The 18,837-nt window shown below is 42.8% G+C and overlaps 1 protein-coding gene and 1 long non-coding RNA gene across 10 annotated transcripts in view; one reads left to right on the top strand and one right to left on the bottom strand.

Annotated features, from left to right (window-relative positions):
• ATXN1 (ataxin 1) overlaps nucleotides 1-15,418 on the bottom strand; it is a 384,633-nt gene extending 369,215 nt beyond the window's left edge. For 5 of the 9 annotated variants that reach the window (XM_036026475.1, XM_036026474.1, XM_036026478.1 and 2 more), the window contains exons 1-2: nucleotides 15,246-15,415; nucleotides 6,944-7,055 (exon numbers count right to left, since the gene is read on the bottom strand). The gene's annotated coding sequence lies outside the window, so the exon portion shown is untranslated. Of the gene's footprint in view, nucleotides 1-6,943; nucleotides 7,056-7,746; nucleotides 7,794-14,043; nucleotides 14,133-15,245 lie in introns of those variants that run through there. The other 4 variants (XM_036026476.1, XR_004903293.1, XM_036026477.1 and 1 more) reach the window with 4 other exon arrangements.
• A 64-nt stretch (nucleotides 15,419-15,482) lies between these two features.
• Nucleotides 15,483-18,078, top strand: LOC118500716. The gene is made up of 2 exons (XR_004903294.1): nucleotides 15,483-16,358; nucleotides 16,631-18,078. It is a non-coding gene; the product is annotated as an uncharacterized LOC118500716 (long non-coding RNA).
• Nucleotides 18,079-18,837: the final 759 nt, after the last annotated feature.

The following is an 18,837-nucleotide window of genomic DNA, read 5'->3' as shown; positions in this document are numbered from 1 at the left end:
GCCAGATCAGTGGAGGGTGTCTAGGCCTACCCTAGTTTCAAAGGTCCGTTTGGGACTCAAACACAGTCCGTGAGAGGCTCTCAGGGGCTCCTCATACCTGGGATAACCCCAAAACATAGCTCTTTTCCTTTGTTCTTATATTTTTTCCAGCTCTTAAATGCTATGTCTTCTCCCTCCTTTCTTTCTTCCTTTTTTTAAAATTACATATTGAGGTCCTATGTACACTCTGCAATGTATACATAGTGAATGTTCATTCAATCCTTCCAGCAACCCAGTTGGACAGATATCAGCATACACGTTTTACAGATGAGGAAATTGAGGATCACAGATTTAAGAAACGTGGCCTCAGTCACACGACTCAGGAACCAGGGCCAGAATCCAAACCTCAATCTCCCAGGCTTCAGAGCCCTCAGCTTAACCACCATAAATACTGCCTCTTCCCTTTTCCTCTGCCTAGGAAACAAACACAATGAAACACTCCTAAATGTCACCTCTTCTATTTATACTAGATCCCTAAAGAAACTATTCAAATTGCAATGAATCAAGAGACATCCGTACACACTGTTTATAAATTAAGCAATAAGACAAGATAATGCAACAACACTAATTGCAAAAGTTGATACAGAAGAAAAAAGGAATTACCTTGAGAATCAAATCTACACCCGCAGGTAAAACCAAACGACATCAAAAGGATTTCTACTTGCCAGTTAAAAGCTGGACATTGCCTTTGATCTTGATACTACTCGTACTGCAAAGAAGGGCAGAGCTTTTGCACCCTCCTTGCCAAAAATTACTCCACAATTGGCTGAACAGTTCTTTCTAGTTATAATGCATCCACTCCAGGAATGGCTGTTGTTTAGAGCATGGTAGCAAGAACGGTAAAAAGAAGCAAGGGAAGGATTAAAGTATGAAACTAATATAGATGGGGTGATAAATGATTTGAGACACCACTTAAGACTTACTCTATAAATAATGACACAATAATAGCTAAAATGTAAATTCTAATTAAATATAAAACCTAACAAAGTCAAACAACAGCAAATGATGTTTGACAGAGCAAAGGTCTTGGGGGAGCCAAGAGGAAGCATTACAATAAAATCTATTCATGGAACTGCATGGTGTTAAGATAGAAGGGGCCTGGGAGACCATTTCTTTCGACTACCTTTTCTTTTGTAGGCGGGGAAACTGAGGCCCAGCAAGGCAGAGTGGGTGGCACTGGTCACCTGCAGCAGAGCGGGAACAGAAACTCGGCCTCCACGCCCCCAGCGCAGCCACTTTCCAGCACAGCACTCACTCCGCAGTACGCTGGAAAGCTCCTCCATTCTGAAGTGCATGTTTAAATGAGCATTCAACATTCTATAAATACTAAATTCCTCTTTAACAATTTTCAAATGCACAGGGGCACATTTAAAAAAAGAAGCCTGGTTTTGATTTCTTTTGGAAAACGGCTCAGTGTTTAACCTAGTATTGAGTGAAATATTAACAGGTCATATAATGGTTTCAGTGTTCCTTCAGTAAAGCTAAACAGAATTCGAAAACCATATTCCATGCCCCCACCCGCAGGCCTACAGGAGTTTCTGGAGCACACGTTAAACCCGACGCTCTGCTCAACAAGCCCATCACTGTTAAGTAACTCGTCAGAAAATAAAGAGGGAATTACCAAAGGGGAATTGCCAAGCAATTAGTTCTCTGAAGCAGATGACATACAACTGTTGTAGGGAGGAGCTTCCCCGCTAGTCATATGCCACAGTCAGAGCCTCCTAATCTGTAAATAAAAACGCATCACACATGATTACAGCTGGGATGGAGGCTGCGGCTGCCAGGCTAGGGCAGGGGGAGAGAATCCCAAGGATTCTTCTGTTCTGTGTCTATAAAGCCGAAGATGTTGCTTTCAAGGTATATTTTTGTAAATCCTTGGTAAATTTCAGTCAACCTAAGAGAGACAAACTGGCCTTCCCCAGGCAGGCTGAGAGCAAAGTGATCTTTCTTCTCTATCCTTCTGACATGAGTCAGTTAAGATTCATCCACTGGTCCAGTGAAGGAGAGAAAATGAGAGACTGGGAGGGTGGGGACCAGGGGGCGCAGAAGATCTGAGCTGCCTGATGGCCACCTTGACGAAAGCGTGACCTCCTTTCACGCCAAGTTTTGTTCTTAGAGCTTGCACGTAGCGCCACACCACCACTTATTCAAAATGGAGAGATAAAGAGCTCCTATCTGCCAAATCTTGCAAACTTAGCAATGACCCAGTGAAGTCCTCTGAAGAGTCAAAAGTTCATCATCTCACCGGGACTCCTGATGCCAAACAACACTGGGAGCCCAAACACAGATAAGCATATTGCCACTGTCATCATTTTCTGCAATTAATAATTATTTAAAATGCGTAGGAATATGAGAAAGAGTAAAAGATAATACCACACAGCCTGTATGTGACCCTGAACAAGCACCAAAAAGGAAGGCTCATTGCCCATGAGCCTATCCCCGATCCAGACCTCTGAGAGTTACGCTGCACTTCTATTACAGTTCTTTAAATATTACTCCTGGACGCACCCTGCCTTCTGGACTCAACTGTAAGCTCCTTATGGACCAGGCTTGCACCTCAAGAGACAATGCACTGTGGTGCTGAAGAGTACAGGCTGGGTTCCAAGCATGACTTTGCCTCTTAAGAGCTGGTCAACCCTGGGCAGGTCACTTATCCTCTCTGTGCCACTGTGTCCTCATCTGTGAAACGAAGGTACTAACAGTGCCTACCTCAGAGGACCACAGTGAGGATTAAATGAGTTAATACACAGTAAGTAACCACCTACTGATCATCTCTAAATTTCCTTCAGGGCCTAGCTGGCATAAAGCCTCTCACACATTTGATGTTTATTAAATATTTTCAGACACAATGATCTGCCCTGAAGTTGTTTTGTCCATCCCTCTCACTCCTGTCCTAACTTTCTTGTCTTTTTTGAAAGGTAGGTAAGTTACGGCTTCATTCTGAGTCATTTGGGGGAATACAGACAGCCCATCGTTAACAACTCAGTTCAAAAGGAAATCTTAAATAATACTCGAGTTTTCTCTAACTGTATTAAAACATTGCCCACTACCAGCAATGTAACCAGAAAATTTCCAGCCTTCATTTTAAGCCAGGTAGTTTTAGGATCCTTCCCCCACCCCCAAGTCAAAGCTGGCTAATTCTGTATTTCTTTTTTTCCATAAAGTATAACTGGGAAAGCAAGTTGTTCAGAAAGCCGTGCCTAGTGAATGTGTGTTTACGTGTGTGTATCATAGTTGAAAGAGTCTGTATTAAACCTCCAGAAAAGCCTCTAGAGTCATAAAATGCATCCATATTAATGCAATTTATCCAAGTACAGTAAATGAATTGCCACAAAAATGAACAACTGCTCCTGAGTCAAGTAGACGGCACAATGTGATTGACACATATCACATGAGATGAATAAATCAATGGTGGGAAAGATCAAAGAAAATGCTGGAACTGTTGTTACTATATACAGGGCCTCACTGAAAATCTTCTTAATAAAACTGTTTAGAGGAAAATAGAAGGATCATTTGTTTAAATGAAAAGACACACTGCATGTGCTGAATTTCAAAAGCAGAATCCATTTTCATACACACACACATACCAGGTTTAGCTAAAATTAGCTCAAGTTCCTACTTCTTTTAAAGGTCTTAAAGGAACAAAGGTTTCAACGAGTTTTCATTGCGCTGAGTTTTCAAGGTGTCTGAGCTCCTAGGGAGGACCCCGCATTACCCCCACCCATGCCTCATCCCCGAGTCTTAAAGAGGAGGCATACCACACCAACATTTTAGCTCCTCTCTGCTGCCACTTACCTTCTCTCTACAAGCTCTATGCCAGCTGATGCTCTCCCTGAAATACAGTCATCCCCTCCTGCCTGTCAAACTTTCTGCCAGCCACAAAAACCCAAAGCCCAATTTCAAAGCTCACTTTATGCCAATGGCTCCTCCAAATTTATCTCCAGACCTGACCTCTCAGCAATTTTATTCCCACACCCTCTACTGCCTGCCTGGACTCCAGCAACTCAGATGTCCACCAGCACCTGTGCTTCAGCCAAAAATGGCCTTGTTGGTTACATACCATGCACTTCCTTGTCATGCCCGAGCCACCTCAGTGGTCTTCCTCCTCCTGCTCTGTTCATCCCTCCCCACAGAAATGCTAACCAGCCTTCAGACTTGAACTCAAATGATCCCTCCTCCTCAGTCTTTCCTCCTCATCCTACTCAGCATCATTCTTCTGAATTCTTTCTGTGCCAGAATGTATCCCAGTAAGTACAACCCACCCCATTCTGCTTTGCCTTAGTTCTTTCTGAGCACTTCTTTCCACGGCCTGACCACAAAGAACACGTACAGCATAACCTCTTTTGGGTGGCTCTTACTCACTTTCATTCCCACAGCACCGTGGAGTAGTTGAAAAAATACACAGTGCATAAATGAATGAATCATTTCTTTATATAGACAGTGCCTGTGAACAAGTTAGGTCATAACTTTGCTATAACCATATCTTATTTACAAAATAACTAGAGCCAGGAATAATTGTAACCTAGGTTTTAATTTCTTTTCAAAAAAAACCTTAATGAACACAATAGAGTACAACATGAATGGCACGATTTCCCTGCCCATGTTTAGTCATCGATTGTGAGGACTCTAACGAGGCCTTATTTATGCAAAATGTTTAAATAACGCTTATAAGCTTTCTTTAAATGCAATCACAGAAAATGTCAGCTGTTTAAAATTCAAGGTGACTCTGCACTACTCTGTCAGTAATACAATATGAGTATTCATAAGCCACTACAACTTCTTAATATACTATAAAAATCTTGGTCTCGTCTCAATAAGCTTGCACATATTGTCCCAGAGATATGACTTTCTGGTGCTTGTATTTTCATAATAAAGTTCTCTTTTAAACATTATAGGATTTTTAAAAATTGCATATGCATTAACCACATATGCAATTAAACTACTTCCCCCCAAAACTTAAACGTGAGGATTTTCTGCCTCGCATATAATTGTCAAACTGGGTAACACCCATAGGAGGTAAAGTAGCAGTAAGGCATCTCACTGCTTCCATTTGGCTGGCACAGACTTAAGAGGCTTACCTTTGCATATAACTGTCGGGTTTTCCTACTCCCTTTCACAGGACATCTCCCTATCCCCCAGCCAATAAAATGTAAAGTACCCACTTCCAAATTCCACAAGAATATAACATTTGTGACAACTTCCTTCCTCCTCCTCCCTGCTCCCCCGCCCCCAGTACGGTACTTATCACTCGGGTTTTTGTTTGTTTTTACACAAACCACAAATAACTTATTCTTTGCATGCAACTCATCAGTTCACCTTACAACAACATAAAAGCAGTACATACATATTCTGTGACTCTAACAGAGTTGGACCAGTACAAAATTCAGAAAAACCAGTAAAAAACCAAGGTACAGGTGTACTGACTTGTTGCTGGTCATGTATGGTTTGGGAGCAACCATCACAATACAAGAATATTAAAATTACCTTGTCAAGACATAAGTTACTTGATCACAATGATAGCTTATGTTCATGAATCACAATCCATACGTGAGGCAATATCCTGCCCAGTAAATGTGTATTATTTCATTCCATCCTCACAGCAGCAGCCCTAGGAAAAAGTTCTAATGGTATCTCCATTTTCAACACAAAGACACCGCAGCGTTGAAAGGGTACAGGATGCCCAAGGTCACAGTGGCAGCACTAGATGTAAATCCAGACAGGCTGGTCCCAGAGCCCCATGCTCGTATCTCAGATACCACGGAATTTATATATAATGTAAAAGCTGGATCTTAAGTAAAGAGAGGGAGCTCTTTATGCAAAGAAAACTGGTGACTCACTTCCAAGATGAACATTTTGGTGAAGCAACTATCCACCTCCTAACAAATTAGTTGAAAATTCCTATCCTTATATGTGACGTTTGGTAGAAAGTAGACTTTGCATCTCACCAAGGCAGGCAATAGAACGTGGATCAGAAAGAGCTGCCACGAGATCACCCAAGCCAGCAGTTCCCCAACCTGTGGAGCCGTCAATCAGTATGATTCCAAGAGACCATTAAGGTGCATTTCGATACAACAGGTCTAGGGTTGACTCTCAAACTCTTTTTTTTTTTAAGCTCCCAGGTGATTCTGTTGCCCAGGCAGGCTTGGGAAACCTCTGAACTAGTCTATTTCCACAGCTTCCAGCAGGATCGCTCCCAAGGGAAATAGAAAGAGGGAATCTATTTCACAACTGCCTTTGGTTGCCTATACCAGTGTTCCCAAACCCTTATTGCCCTAACTTGTGTCTAATTTCCATCTCTCCTGACTTCCTTCAGCCAGTATCCTCTTGTCCTCTCCTCAACAGAGAACCATGAGTCATCAACCCTGCATACACCCTGTGCCTGTATGACTTTCCAGGCCAGAAAAATTTACTGTATGTGAGGAAATCAGGAAGTTGTAAAATCCAAACAGACACAGAGAAATTCAAGATTCAACAAATACTGGATGCCACTGAACAGACAGGCCTCTTGTCTCTGTATACATGTGTCACTCTAAAACAAAAAACCTAAAACATGAAAACTGCACCTTAAGGTAGATAACTGTTTGGTAGGAAAACATTCTCAATGCATTAAGTAAAGGTGACAATTAAAATGACCAGACTCAAGCCCAACACACAATAATCGATCATCACAAAGTCAAATGTTGACTTCATCATTAACCAAATTAGGTGAAACTAAAAAGAGAGATACTTTAACCCAAGTTTTACAAAAACTCTCTTGGCAATTTCTCAATTTCGGACACAGCACAGTTTGCAAAGACAATTATATTAAGCAGTCCACAAAGTGCTAAAGCATGGCTAGTCAGCGATTTTTTCAGGTCAGACTTTATCCTCAGATAGGAGCTACAGAGCATCGCAAAACGCTCACCTGATGTGTGATGCACTTCCCTGTGGTGGCCAGAGAGGAGACTGCTGTACAAGGATGACGAAGAAGTCTGCAGTTTGAATGGACCACCCTGGTGACTTGCTGCACGATGCTCCTACAGTGGTCCAGGGAGTACAGGAGAGGAAATCAAAATGAAAAACAGAACAAACTGCTTTAAAAAATAATTCTGATTAAAATGTCTATGCACTGAAATCTTCACTCTTAAGAACATCAAATTTTGCATTTTGTTTCATGAGAATTATACAGATACCAGCCAGCTCAAAATGTAGGTCTGGTTTTACTCAACAGGGCTCAAAGGGAGGCCAACACACACAAAGGTCATCCCCTCAATCAAATTAAGAGCTTGGTCTCCCCATTTGAGCCAGCTACTGTCATTTTTTTCGATGATGATTTTAACCAGTCATCTGGTCAACACATGCTGGTAATCACAAGAATATCAGGTGAAAATGAGCATGGATTGAATAGTAATTGAGCCAAAGCCTAATTTTAATCTGGCATATATTACTATCAACATGCAACTTGAGGGACAATCATGAAAAAGCAGTTATTAGCATACCAGTCTAATGAGATAGAAAAAAAGCATCAAATGTAAAAAAAAATTAAGTATGCACATAGTCACTAGACTTTCCACTACGCTTTAATTATTTATTAAATGTATGTCTATTTCATTTACATTGTACCACAATGGCTTGCACATGGTTAAGTAAAAATTATCCACTGTATGATGAATGAGTGAATGTGTGAATGGATGAATGAAAGAGAGAATGAATGAATCTTCCATATACCTTTCCATCAGGGAGCTTGGTGCTTGTAGTTTTTGTGAGGTAAAGACCTATGCATAGAAATGGAAGAAGTTGAGGACTTGATCTGCTAACATAGTTTTCAGCCCCATCTATTAAAATATTTTTAAATACTGGTAATTCCCAGTTGTCCACATTAAATAAAATCAGTAGCACAGTTATTATAAAATATCCCCAAATTAGTCATCACTGACCTGATTTCCAGTCTTTGATTACTGGAGCTGATCTGCATATTTGTTTAGGCTGATTTTAAATTTAGTTTGGGCTTCCTAAACCCATGCCAGGTAACAGTAGGAAGGAGAAGGCCCAGGATTATATTGGGTGTCAGAAAGAAACTATTCTGGAGCTATGAATATGATCTCCAATGTGAACAATCTGTAAACAGGTAAGTGAGCCAATTATCCTTGAGTACATGGCAACACATCTCAGTAGTCATGATTATTTTCATCCATACACACTCACTATTTTTAAGAGCACAATCCAGCTGGAAAGGAAAATAATTTCAATCGCTTTCCAACACTTTTCAAAGTAATGAATAGTAGCCAAAGTATTCTTACTTCTAACTAACCCATTCACCAAGTACCTATTTAAGTATCTGTTATTGAATGCCTGGGACTGATAATCAAAAGATGTTAGTTTTCTAGTCCTTTGCTTTAACCATGTGTTATCCGTGAGTACAGAAAAAGAAGATAAACTGTTCTTAAACTGTTCTAGACTATAACATCTTTGAAGACACTATCCCTTTATGAAAAAGCTTGTTGAGTTACAAATTTAAATAGTGACCAAGTTAAACAGACGCTCACAAAATTCTAATTACTCTTACACATACTTGTTTTAAGGGGAGGAGTCTTAATTTCATCTAGTAACATCAAATGAAGCAGGGAACCTGGATAATTACTTTTGAACAAGGTGCAGGTACTGTGCATTTGCAGGCAGCACTTTCTTTATGAGCTAATAGTTAAGAGAATGTTTGCCTGTATATCGATGTGTGCACACAATCCTATTTACATATCACCTGGCAGATAAGGTTTTATGGAGTCCAAATTACAGTCTCCTATTCTGCTGAAGTGCACAGAACAGTCAAACACGATGCAAATGCTGTAAAATATTAATTTACTCTCACTGGTATGCCTACTTATTTCAGAAGTATTTGTGTTGCTACACCAGTTACAGTAATTAAGAGAGTTAACATAACTTGCTGTATTCCATCAGAGGTAAGTAACAAAGAATAAAAGCAAGGAAAAATGGATTCACTACAAAATAATACAAACAATATGCCCCCCCAAAAACAATCTGTAGACTGTTTTATACAATATATACACCAAAATGGAATATTTAATTTTTAAAAATCACAGCAGAGCAACGTAACGCAATGCCATTGTGGAAGATTACTAAGAAAGACGGCCTAAATAATATTGATGTGCTAGTCAATGAAGAAGAGATAATATGTAAATAATGTAAACACAGGAGATAATATAAATACTTTGAAGATAGGAGGCCAAAGATAAAAGTGCAAAAAAAGAAAATGTGTCATACACAGGGACAGAAGAAATACACTTTCTTTGAATGCTAGAAGCAGAGGTGCTTATAGGTCAGCATCAGTAAAAATTATCATTAAAAGCTTCTGCTAGGTCCTGGCTGGGTAGCCCAGTTGATTAGAGCGTCTGCCAAGGTTTCAGTCTGGACCGCAGGTCAGGGCTCATACAAGCAGCAACCAATGAATGCATACATAAATGGACAACAAATCGACGTTCTCTCTCTCTCCCTCCCTCCCTCTCTCTCTATTTCCCTTTCTCTCTCTCCCCCTCTATTTCCTTCTCCCTGTCTAAAATCAATCAATAAGTTGTTTTTAAAAAAACCTTCTGCTAAATGACTCCCTTGAAACATGTCATGTTAAAGAACTCCTAAATGTATGTATAGGGAGGGAAGAGTTACTCTTAGCCTGAATCAAAGCACCCTCATCAGGAGAGCCCCTGCTCCCTTAAGTCTCAAATTCTGATTACATATAATGAAGTTTCTGAAAAGTAATTTTCAGGTATGATACAATTTTTGCTTACATTATAGCAATTATCATTGCATTTTCATTATTCCACAAATGGCATGCATTAAAATTATAGAAAAATCAATGATACATTTCTGCTAACATCAAATATGTCAAAGAAAATATGCTTGTTGCTTTTTTGTAACAGCTCTAAATATGTTTTAGCACATTTGTGATGATAATATGTAGTACAAATATTTATTGTACATGAGCCTGAAAAGTTCAGATTTATAATGATTATAAAGAATATACACTGATAAAGAAAAAATATGTAAATTATGAAATAAAAGAAGATTTTAAAGAACTGTTCCCACAAGTAAAGGTTATTTACCCCAAATTTTTTACTTCGACTGTAATTTTAAGTATTTATGTGTATTTTTAAAACCGTGATCTAATTACAACTCTTTCAGCTCACATTTAAGGATAGTCTCTAAAACTAGCACTGAGTATGCTTATCATTATATCATCTCAAAGTATTTCTGAATGAGTATTTTATTAAACTGAATTTAATGAATCTAAAATTTGAACAGCATGATTTCAACTGCTCTCCAACTTCATTCTTTAAAAAACAGGGCAGTCCTGTATGCAATGCCCTAAAACAGAAATTATTCTCTCTATTGGGATTTCAATGATTTATAAATATTTTCAATGCTTTAAAAAAAATAAGGAGGGCCTCCTTCTGCTAACTTTGCAAGTCTAACAGGAACTAAATCTGTTCTTTGAAGCAATTAAACTGCACATATCTAAATCTCTCACAGAAGCCAGTCATTCAAATTATCAAGTTATTCTGAAAACATAAAGCAACAGAAATAAAATTATCTACCTTCCCCTAAAAATGATATTCTTACTGCACTGTCACTTTACATATGCAAGTATTTAAGCTCTTCAGAGCCTAAGCTATGTATTACTTTCAGACAACCGTAGTTTAAAGAATTATATTTACCTCATTTCAGGGTTTTAGTAAAATATGTTTCTTGACTAACTTCTAAGAGGAAACAAAAGGAGCTGGTGTCACAAAGTGTTAGTCATCAGAAACTACCATTGAAGGTAAGTGCCAAAGTACAATCCACTTGACATTTCAGAGTGGAAAAAAATAAAATACATAAAGGCACATTATACAAAAGGAATGTGAGTCCTTAAACTCTGTAGTGACAATAAAAACAGGAGTCTCAGATTGTGTTGACTAACATTTTAATAATCTCTTAAGGCTGACCTTTCCCAGGACTCCCAGACAACTGAGTAAGGTATGTTGAAACGCAGGGCCATCTACAGGCATTTGACATATAATCTGATAGCTAAGAGTTTTTCTTGAACCTTTCTCTAAGAATAAAAGACAATTCAGAAGTCCTGAAGCTGATTTATAATATTTCTGAAAAAGAATCACCCTGTTTACCAAACCCTCTTAAAACGAAATCCAAAGAGGAAAATATTAACTTTCACAGTTCCAAATCAAGTACATTTTTCATCCTTATTTTAGCATGAATTTGTGCACTCAAAAATACATGTTCACATTTTAGTGCAAGTAAAAACAATTTGCTGTAAGTTGTAAAACATCATCCAGGACCTCCAAGGTTTTGTGTAAAACTTCCACTTCTGTGCCTTATTTTATATCCTTGCTTCTCATCTGTTTACCTCCTCGAAGTAATAATAGCTCATTTTCACCATTGCAGCGCTTGATCTGGGCAGGACACAATCCAGTTATCAACCACATACACTCACTAACAGAAACTCATAACCCCAGTTCCCACCTCCAAGTAAGTATACGGCACTTTCAATCCTAGCCCCAGGGGAAAAGAAGGATTTACCAATTTAGCTATGGGTCTATAAAACTGTACACCGGCAGGGTCACAACTAAATCAAGGCATGATTATTCTCAATTATTTTTACTTTCATATATCAGGGTTACTAAAATACTTCCCTTTATTTGGATTGCCTAAGCAACACAAAGCTTCAACCAAAGCTACTTGTATTTTTGTAACACTGATCTTTGCATAACAGGCTTAGTATGGTGGTGTCCTAATGCAAAGAGTAGACTGCTGCTCTCTAAATTATTAACTGTTCATTAAATTATATCCCAAAATAGAACAGAAGTTGTTTATTGTGCAAAAGCACTACATATTATCAGTCTACCAGCTACAGGCCTGTATCATCTCTTTCCTGAGACAAAAACCTTTTAACTTACTGCCACAGATGTAAAGATCATGGCCACAGATCCAAATGAAGAATAAATACATTCATAGTGGCTGCCTACTATCAGTATCCCCTTTTTTTTCTATTATGATGGCTGTAAAGTTTTAAAATGTGACAATGGGGATAGTCTTCCCAAATAAATTACTCCAACTGAACAGACGCTATAGAAAACCAGTCATGATGACTGACAAACTTGGATTGTAAAGGATGAGCACTTTCACACTTGAAAGGGTTAAGTGCCTGCCTGCAAGGCCAATGGCACCAGACGGCAAAAGAAATGTTGCCTTAGTCAGCTCTGAAAGGTTTCTAACAAGCACCAAATACTTGTTGATCTGTTCACAATAAACACCAGCAGGATTGTCGGTCTCCTTCCACTGTCTGGGGAGAGGCATTTACATAGTACACCCAGTAAGAACAGCTTGTTGGTCTCCTTTATGAGTATGGAGAAGCCTCACTCAGCGTCTCGGTCCAAATGACTGAAAGACGCAATTGAAATAGTGAAGTCTCTCATCTGGCTTGGGCAGCACAAATACCGTACATAAAACACTTGGAATAGTCCAGGCACAAAACAAACCCACCTGAATGGACGAGGAACATTGCCTGTTGCCATGGCAGCCTGATCTAATTACATGAGTGATCAGGGTTGGAGTAAGTGCACCGAAAACCTACACCACTGACCATATCTACAGGAGGAGAAAGGCAGGCAGGCATAAGGTTTAAAAGAGACTTCTACCTCTGCTTTATGCAGAAGGGATCATTTAAGCCCACTTGTCCGTGGAGCTGTTAAAATACTGACTGATACATGCACAAAGGGCGGTCAGAGGAGATTTAAATACCACAGCATTAGCTGTTATGGTGCAATCCCTTCCCAAGAGTTCATGTGCAGGATTTTCTCATCCTCCTCTCTGGTGGTTTCCCCAGGCATATGTTTCATTCCAGAAAAAAAAATAAAAGAAAAAGAAAAGAAAGAAAAAAGAAAAGCTCAAGTATCGAACTCCCTTCGCCCACCAAATAAACCACAAGGTGGGCTTTAACAGGGTCTTCAAGGAACTGCAGGTCTCCCCCAAAACCCAATCAGAAATGGTTTAGCTAACACTGTTGAAAAGTAACTACCCGTACCTGCGCCTAAAAACAAACATCAATAACTACCCTCTGCTGTGTGCGATATGTAACAATGATGTTTAAATATTAAGAACAGCCTATATTATAAAACACAAATGTCATTGAGCTGTGGCTACCAGCTTGCCAAAGGAGAACTTATTTGCATACACACATTCCCTTGCATGCACGACAGGATGTGCAGGGAGTAAGCCACTCTAAGGCATTAGTTTTGATTCTGTGGGTGTAATGGGGTCTTCTAATTTTGCAAGCTGTATCCTGTGGATCTCAGAGAAGCTAAAAAATCTCTTTGGGGACAGAACCAGTTTGGAGGAGTCCCTACTGCACAGCATACGGTAAACAAAATAAAAATAGCTTGCCGTTCTCGTTAGCCACATCGCGCATTATATAACCAGCTTCCGACTGGCTTTTTTTTTTTTTTTTTTGCCCTTACTACTCTTCAGCAATTTCCCAATCTTCCGAAGTATTTATATTACCCTCTTATCTGTAGGATTATACACTAAGAAAGCAAAACAAAACGAGCCTCCACGGGATTGAACCAAGCCCCACAGTCCTTAGAAGCCGATTTTTTTTGTTTTGTTTTGTTTTCTGGCAGGATCTCCACCACCACTCTACTTTCACCCCCAGTCAAGGTTCTTGCTCAGTCTCTCTAGAAAACCTGGATTGTTTCATCGCTTCCAGTCAGCCCCCTACGTGGTCTGAAATAAAATGAAAGCACAAGCCACGGAGTTTGGGCTGGCAGTCTGAGGGCTGGGGGCTGAGGAGGGGTCCGGAGCTGCAGAGTCAGTCAAGTGGCCTCCGAGGGCCCCGTCTCCATTGCCACGGCCCCCGTCTACTCCCACCCCCCCACCCCCCGCGCGCGCGCACACAAACGCACTCACACTGGCGCGCTCGCTCAATCACTCTCCTGCCGCGCTCTGCCACCGCCTCACCTCTCGCTCCGCCCGTCCGGCCCCTTCCCTGCCCCCTGCGGGGCCGGCCTGAGCTCAGCGCTGGGACCACGTAGGAGGAGGCGGCGGCTGCGGGAGTGGCAGTGTCTCAGACCCGGCCCGGAGAGAACGAGCAGCGGGGCTCCAGGGCGCATCCCAATCCCCGCAGCGCCTCCACCGCCACCTCCTCCTTCCCCTCCTCCTGGCTTCATTCACCCTCCCAGCAGCGGCGCAGCGTTGCACTCCGGCGCGGGCAGGGCAGCGCCTGCCGCCACTCTTCTGCTCTAGCCGCCGGCGCAGGCGGGGGTGCCGGCCGGGGCTTGGGCGCTCACTGGCTCCCGGCTCCGGGCGGCACGGCGGCAGCACAGGATCAGGAAGCGGCTGTACCAACAGGGCCGCCACCGCCACTCTGGCCGCCGCGTTCCCAGCACCGCGACCCCGCGTCCATCCCTCCGCGCCGCCTCCCCCCCGCCCCCCGCAACCCCTAGCGCTCCCACCGCCTGCGCCTGGCCGCGCGCACTGTCCCGGCTCCTCCGCCGGCGCTGACCCCTCCCGGTCCATAGCCGAACGCCCGGCAAGGCGGGTCTCCGCGAGGAGACCCCAGCCCCGGGCCACCGAGGCTGGGCAGCCACCTGCGAGTCAGCCTAGCCCCTCCTCCAGACCTGCTCGCTCCCACCACCCTCTTTGGGGAGAAGAGTGAGGAGGGGGCATGGGAGGAGAGGGACGCGCAACCCGAGCGGCTGTCGCCTCCCTTTACCCCACCTCCAGGGAGGAGGACATGACCCTCCGCGTTCGCTGCCAGACCAGCAGCCGCCCGAGCCCGGCGCCGCCGCGCTCAACCCCCGCGCCCCCAGCCCGGGCGCGCCCACTGGCTCCGCGGGCGCCCACCGTGTCCCCAGCAGTCCCCCTGCCGGCCAGACCCGCGCCCAGATCGGGGTGTCGGCCCGGGAGGCTGAAGCCGGGGAAGGTTGTATGTACACACACACACACACACACAAACAACACAACAAGCCGCGTCGATTTCCTTCGCTCCTCTTCAAGCTGTTTTCCGTGCTGTCGATTGGGGTTTGGGGTTTGTTTGCTGGCTGTTGCTTTGGCCCATCTTAGGAGAGCGGGGGTAGAGGGAATGTTAATCTAAATCAGGGGAGAAGGGGATGGGGGAGGGTAGAGACAGAATCAGAGGAGAAAAAAAAATCGCCACTTACTGTAAAGTGTAAATGGATCTGGGGTGGCGTGGGGAAGGGGGGGCAGAGGGAGAGAAACAGTGTCTTGCGGCTGCTGTAGCTCTGGCTGCTGCTCCAAGGGGCTTGTTTTGGATCCCCCTGCAGTGAAACAGGTCCTGTACGGCTCCGCCACTGTAGTAGAAATGATGTCTGCGGTATACTCTGCTCTCTCCTCCTCCTCCTCCTCCTCCCCCCACACTCTCTTCCCCTCCCCTCCCTCCTCCCTCCGCCCTCCCTCCCTGGCGCTCTCTCGCGCTCGCTCGCTCGCTCCAGTATGTAAATGTGTAATAGAAGCCAAATATGGAGCAGTTGGCTGCCGCCGCCGCAGCTCAAGGATCCGACAGGAGGGGGGGCACCCTCCCGCGGGCGGTGGGGCAAGCGGCTCCGAGCCCGGCGAGCGCTGGGTGAGCTGGCGGCCCGCGCCCTTAACCCTTCGGTGCGCGCGGCCGGGGCACGGCTGCCCTCAGGAAGGTGGGCGCGTTTCCCCTAGACCGACTTGGAGTCCAGGGACTAGGAGTAGGAGGAGAGACCCTGGCCAGAGGGGACAGTTCTTCCAGGTTTGGGAAAGGGGCGGGGAGCTGAGGCGATGAGGTAATTGTAGCGGTGACCGATAGGTCCTCGTGCGCCTCCCGGGGTCCCCGCACCTCCTTGGAGGGGACAGAACGACAGCGGGGTGCAAGTCAGGCACCTTGAAGGACTCTGGCTCCGAGCCAGTGAAGTAGCCCATGGGGAAGGGAGGGGAAGCGGGCCACTGCTGATTCTCTAGGTGCAGAGTGCTAGAGGGCTGACTGCGATCGTCCTGCATGTTCACCCTCACTCGGTTTGGCTTCAGCGTTCCAAGACCCAGACCACCGGGCGGCGGGGAGTGCCTTTGCTTGCAACTCTAGGAAGTTTTAAGGGTACCCCCTCAACCTACTGCACGTGCACCCTTACCTTTAATGCCTGGAAAAATCGGTGACCTCCCTGCCCTCCTTTTTCTTCCTGCAGGTCCCGAAATCGGCTGTGGGTGTGGAACTACCCAGCTGTAACCCTGGTAGACTACCCGCGTACTCCTCTCGCAGCTAATTCGGGATCATTAATTTAATCGGAAATGAGGTAACTAGTGTAGGAGATAGAGAAAGCAAACCGAGCATCAAATGGCAGTTCTCAGTGAATCCATGCCGAAGAACTTCCTCTGGACTCAATTTTTAATTGCGGTTCTCTACTCCCCACCACCTGCCCCCTCCGCATGTACCACCGCCTGGAGTTAGTTGGGTGGGAAGGAATCTTCTTTCGAGGGGTGCACCTTGCCCACAGGTGATACACCTGGAGGAAGAGAAGGCACATCATGCTAAATGGAGCTTAGTGTGGTGTTCCCCTTGCTGCAGATAATTCTGGAAGACCAGTAGGTGCCTGGGCAGCATTTGACCTCCTTCAGGTGCTTAGAACCAAGTGTCTGGAAACATAATCCTTCCAAGTAAGTTTGTCTCTGGAAGCCACCACTATTGACTGTAAGCTGTATTTGAGAAACCTTTTGGCTGAGTTTACTTATGACCTAACGGTTAGTCACCAACCGAAGCAGGATACGGAATCACCAAGAGGAATGTGTCAGCTTTTAAACAACCGTATTGGAGAAACAACGTGCTACAGAAATAAAAAATTGCGTAACTATGAAGGTGTAGAGCCCCTGAAATATTTTGCTCACATTTTGAAATACCATATACATATACATGGCTATTTAAATAGAACTACTACTGTTCACTGTTACTCGTTTCTACAACTTTTTTTTTTTTTTTTCATTTAAAAATCAGTGATTGTTATGGTTTAAACCCAGGGTTGGTCTAAAATGACATTGTTGGTCTCATTACAGCCTCTAGTGGACAGTTAACATAAGTTTCCTGAAAAGGCTCTTCCTAGTGTTGTGTTCCTTGACAAGTATTATCAAGGTGAAGGTTAATACCTCAGACAGAACCGGGAAATATCGCTTTCCCCCACTTTGCAGAGAGCTGGCTTCTGAAAGGAGCAGCAGCTGTCGGCTCTGCACGGAAAAGATGTATGCTTTGTGCTGCAGGTATTCTTATTACTGGCCTGTGAATAAACAGAGAGCTTCTGCTATTCATTTCAATTTCAGACAGTTTTCATAAAAACTCATCTAAAATATTTTTATAACAGAAAATATTGGTTGCCATGTTTTTGGCTTAACTGAGATGTTTTCATTCCAACTCCTAATCTGCAGACTGTCCAATCCACCTACACTCTATTTTTAGACATCTTATATTTAGAGAATTTTCAGTTAAAAAAAAGAGCTAATATTTTAATTGTTGCACTGGCACAAGCAGTTAATTTAAGTTATTTTATGAACCTTAAATTAAAACACATAATTCAGATTAGAGTTAGTCAATTAATTTAAATATTCCCTCAAGGAAACTAAATATGTATATTACTAAAGCAGTAAGAACAATTAATAAGAAATGTGTCATTTACTTTCTTAGCCATTAAGATTAAAGCCATAAACTGCCATTAAGATCTGTAACTATTTCTTCCTGCAAGGTCCAAACAACATAAACATAATAATACTCATGATACAATTTCATTACCTTTAGCATGGAAATCTTTTATTTTCAGCTGGCAAAAAAGTAAATGTACAATCACAAAAAGCTGGTACTGATTCTTTAAAAAAACACTCTCATGCAAATAGAAACCCATTGGAAGAAGAGCAGAACTTTCACAAAGCCAGTAGACAAATATGTAGTACTGTGGTCTTATTCATAAACCTGATACTATATTCGTACAAGCAGAAGTCAAACTTTGAAATAAAGGAAACTGAGAAACAAGGCCTGCTGAGCCTTACTCCTCATTTGTGTTCTGCATTGATCAAACACCATGGAAAATCATTTCATCCCTAATACCTGTTTCACTCTTTCGGTAGTATCCACTTTCGAAGGTTGCAACTAGGCTATCAAATATATATATTACATCATTACGTCTTGCATCCAAAATGTCTTCAGAACAGCAGCAGCAATTGGGAGCTTTTGAGACGATCAGAATGAGCATTCCACCCCAGACCCACTGAATCAGTCTGCCTTTGAACCAGCCCCTGGGTGATTCCTAAGCACAGTAGTGTGAAGAATGCTGTCTCTTCTACAAGAGCTCTGTCTGCATGAATTTGGCCACTGACACAGAGCTTAATTCCTCTATTTACTCCTTTTTTATTCCCTCCCTCTTTTATTAATTTTTAATTTTAATGAAAAATTATTACATTTTATGCTTTGGTTAAATCATACTGCACTTCAGAAGAGCTGTGATTTATGCACAAATCTGCATCATCACCACCAAGAGAACACTCTGAAGAATGCACTGGGCCTTGAACAGAAAGGCTTCCTTCATGGCAGCAGAGGGAGCACAAGAGTACTTTAATGAACCAAGTACACAGGCAGTCCGAGAACCATAAGTGGTTTTAAATGGTAGCATATTTTTTCTTTGGAAGTAGCCTCCTATATAGTTCAAAACAAAACAAAACAAGCAAATACAAAGAGCTTACCAGGTTATAACAAGTAAATATCAAACAGATTGGAAGTGAAATATAATATAGATG

This window comes from Phyllostomus discolor, chromosome 5, assembly GCF_004126475.2.
Source record: "Phyllostomus discolor isolate MPI-MPIP mPhyDis1 chromosome 5, mPhyDis1.pri.v3, whole genome shotgun sequence".
Lineage (NCBI taxonomy): Eukaryota > Metazoa > Chordata > Mammalia > Chiroptera > Phyllostomidae > Phyllostomus > Phyllostomus discolor.
This window is presented reverse-complemented; position numbering and strand designations above follow the sequence as displayed.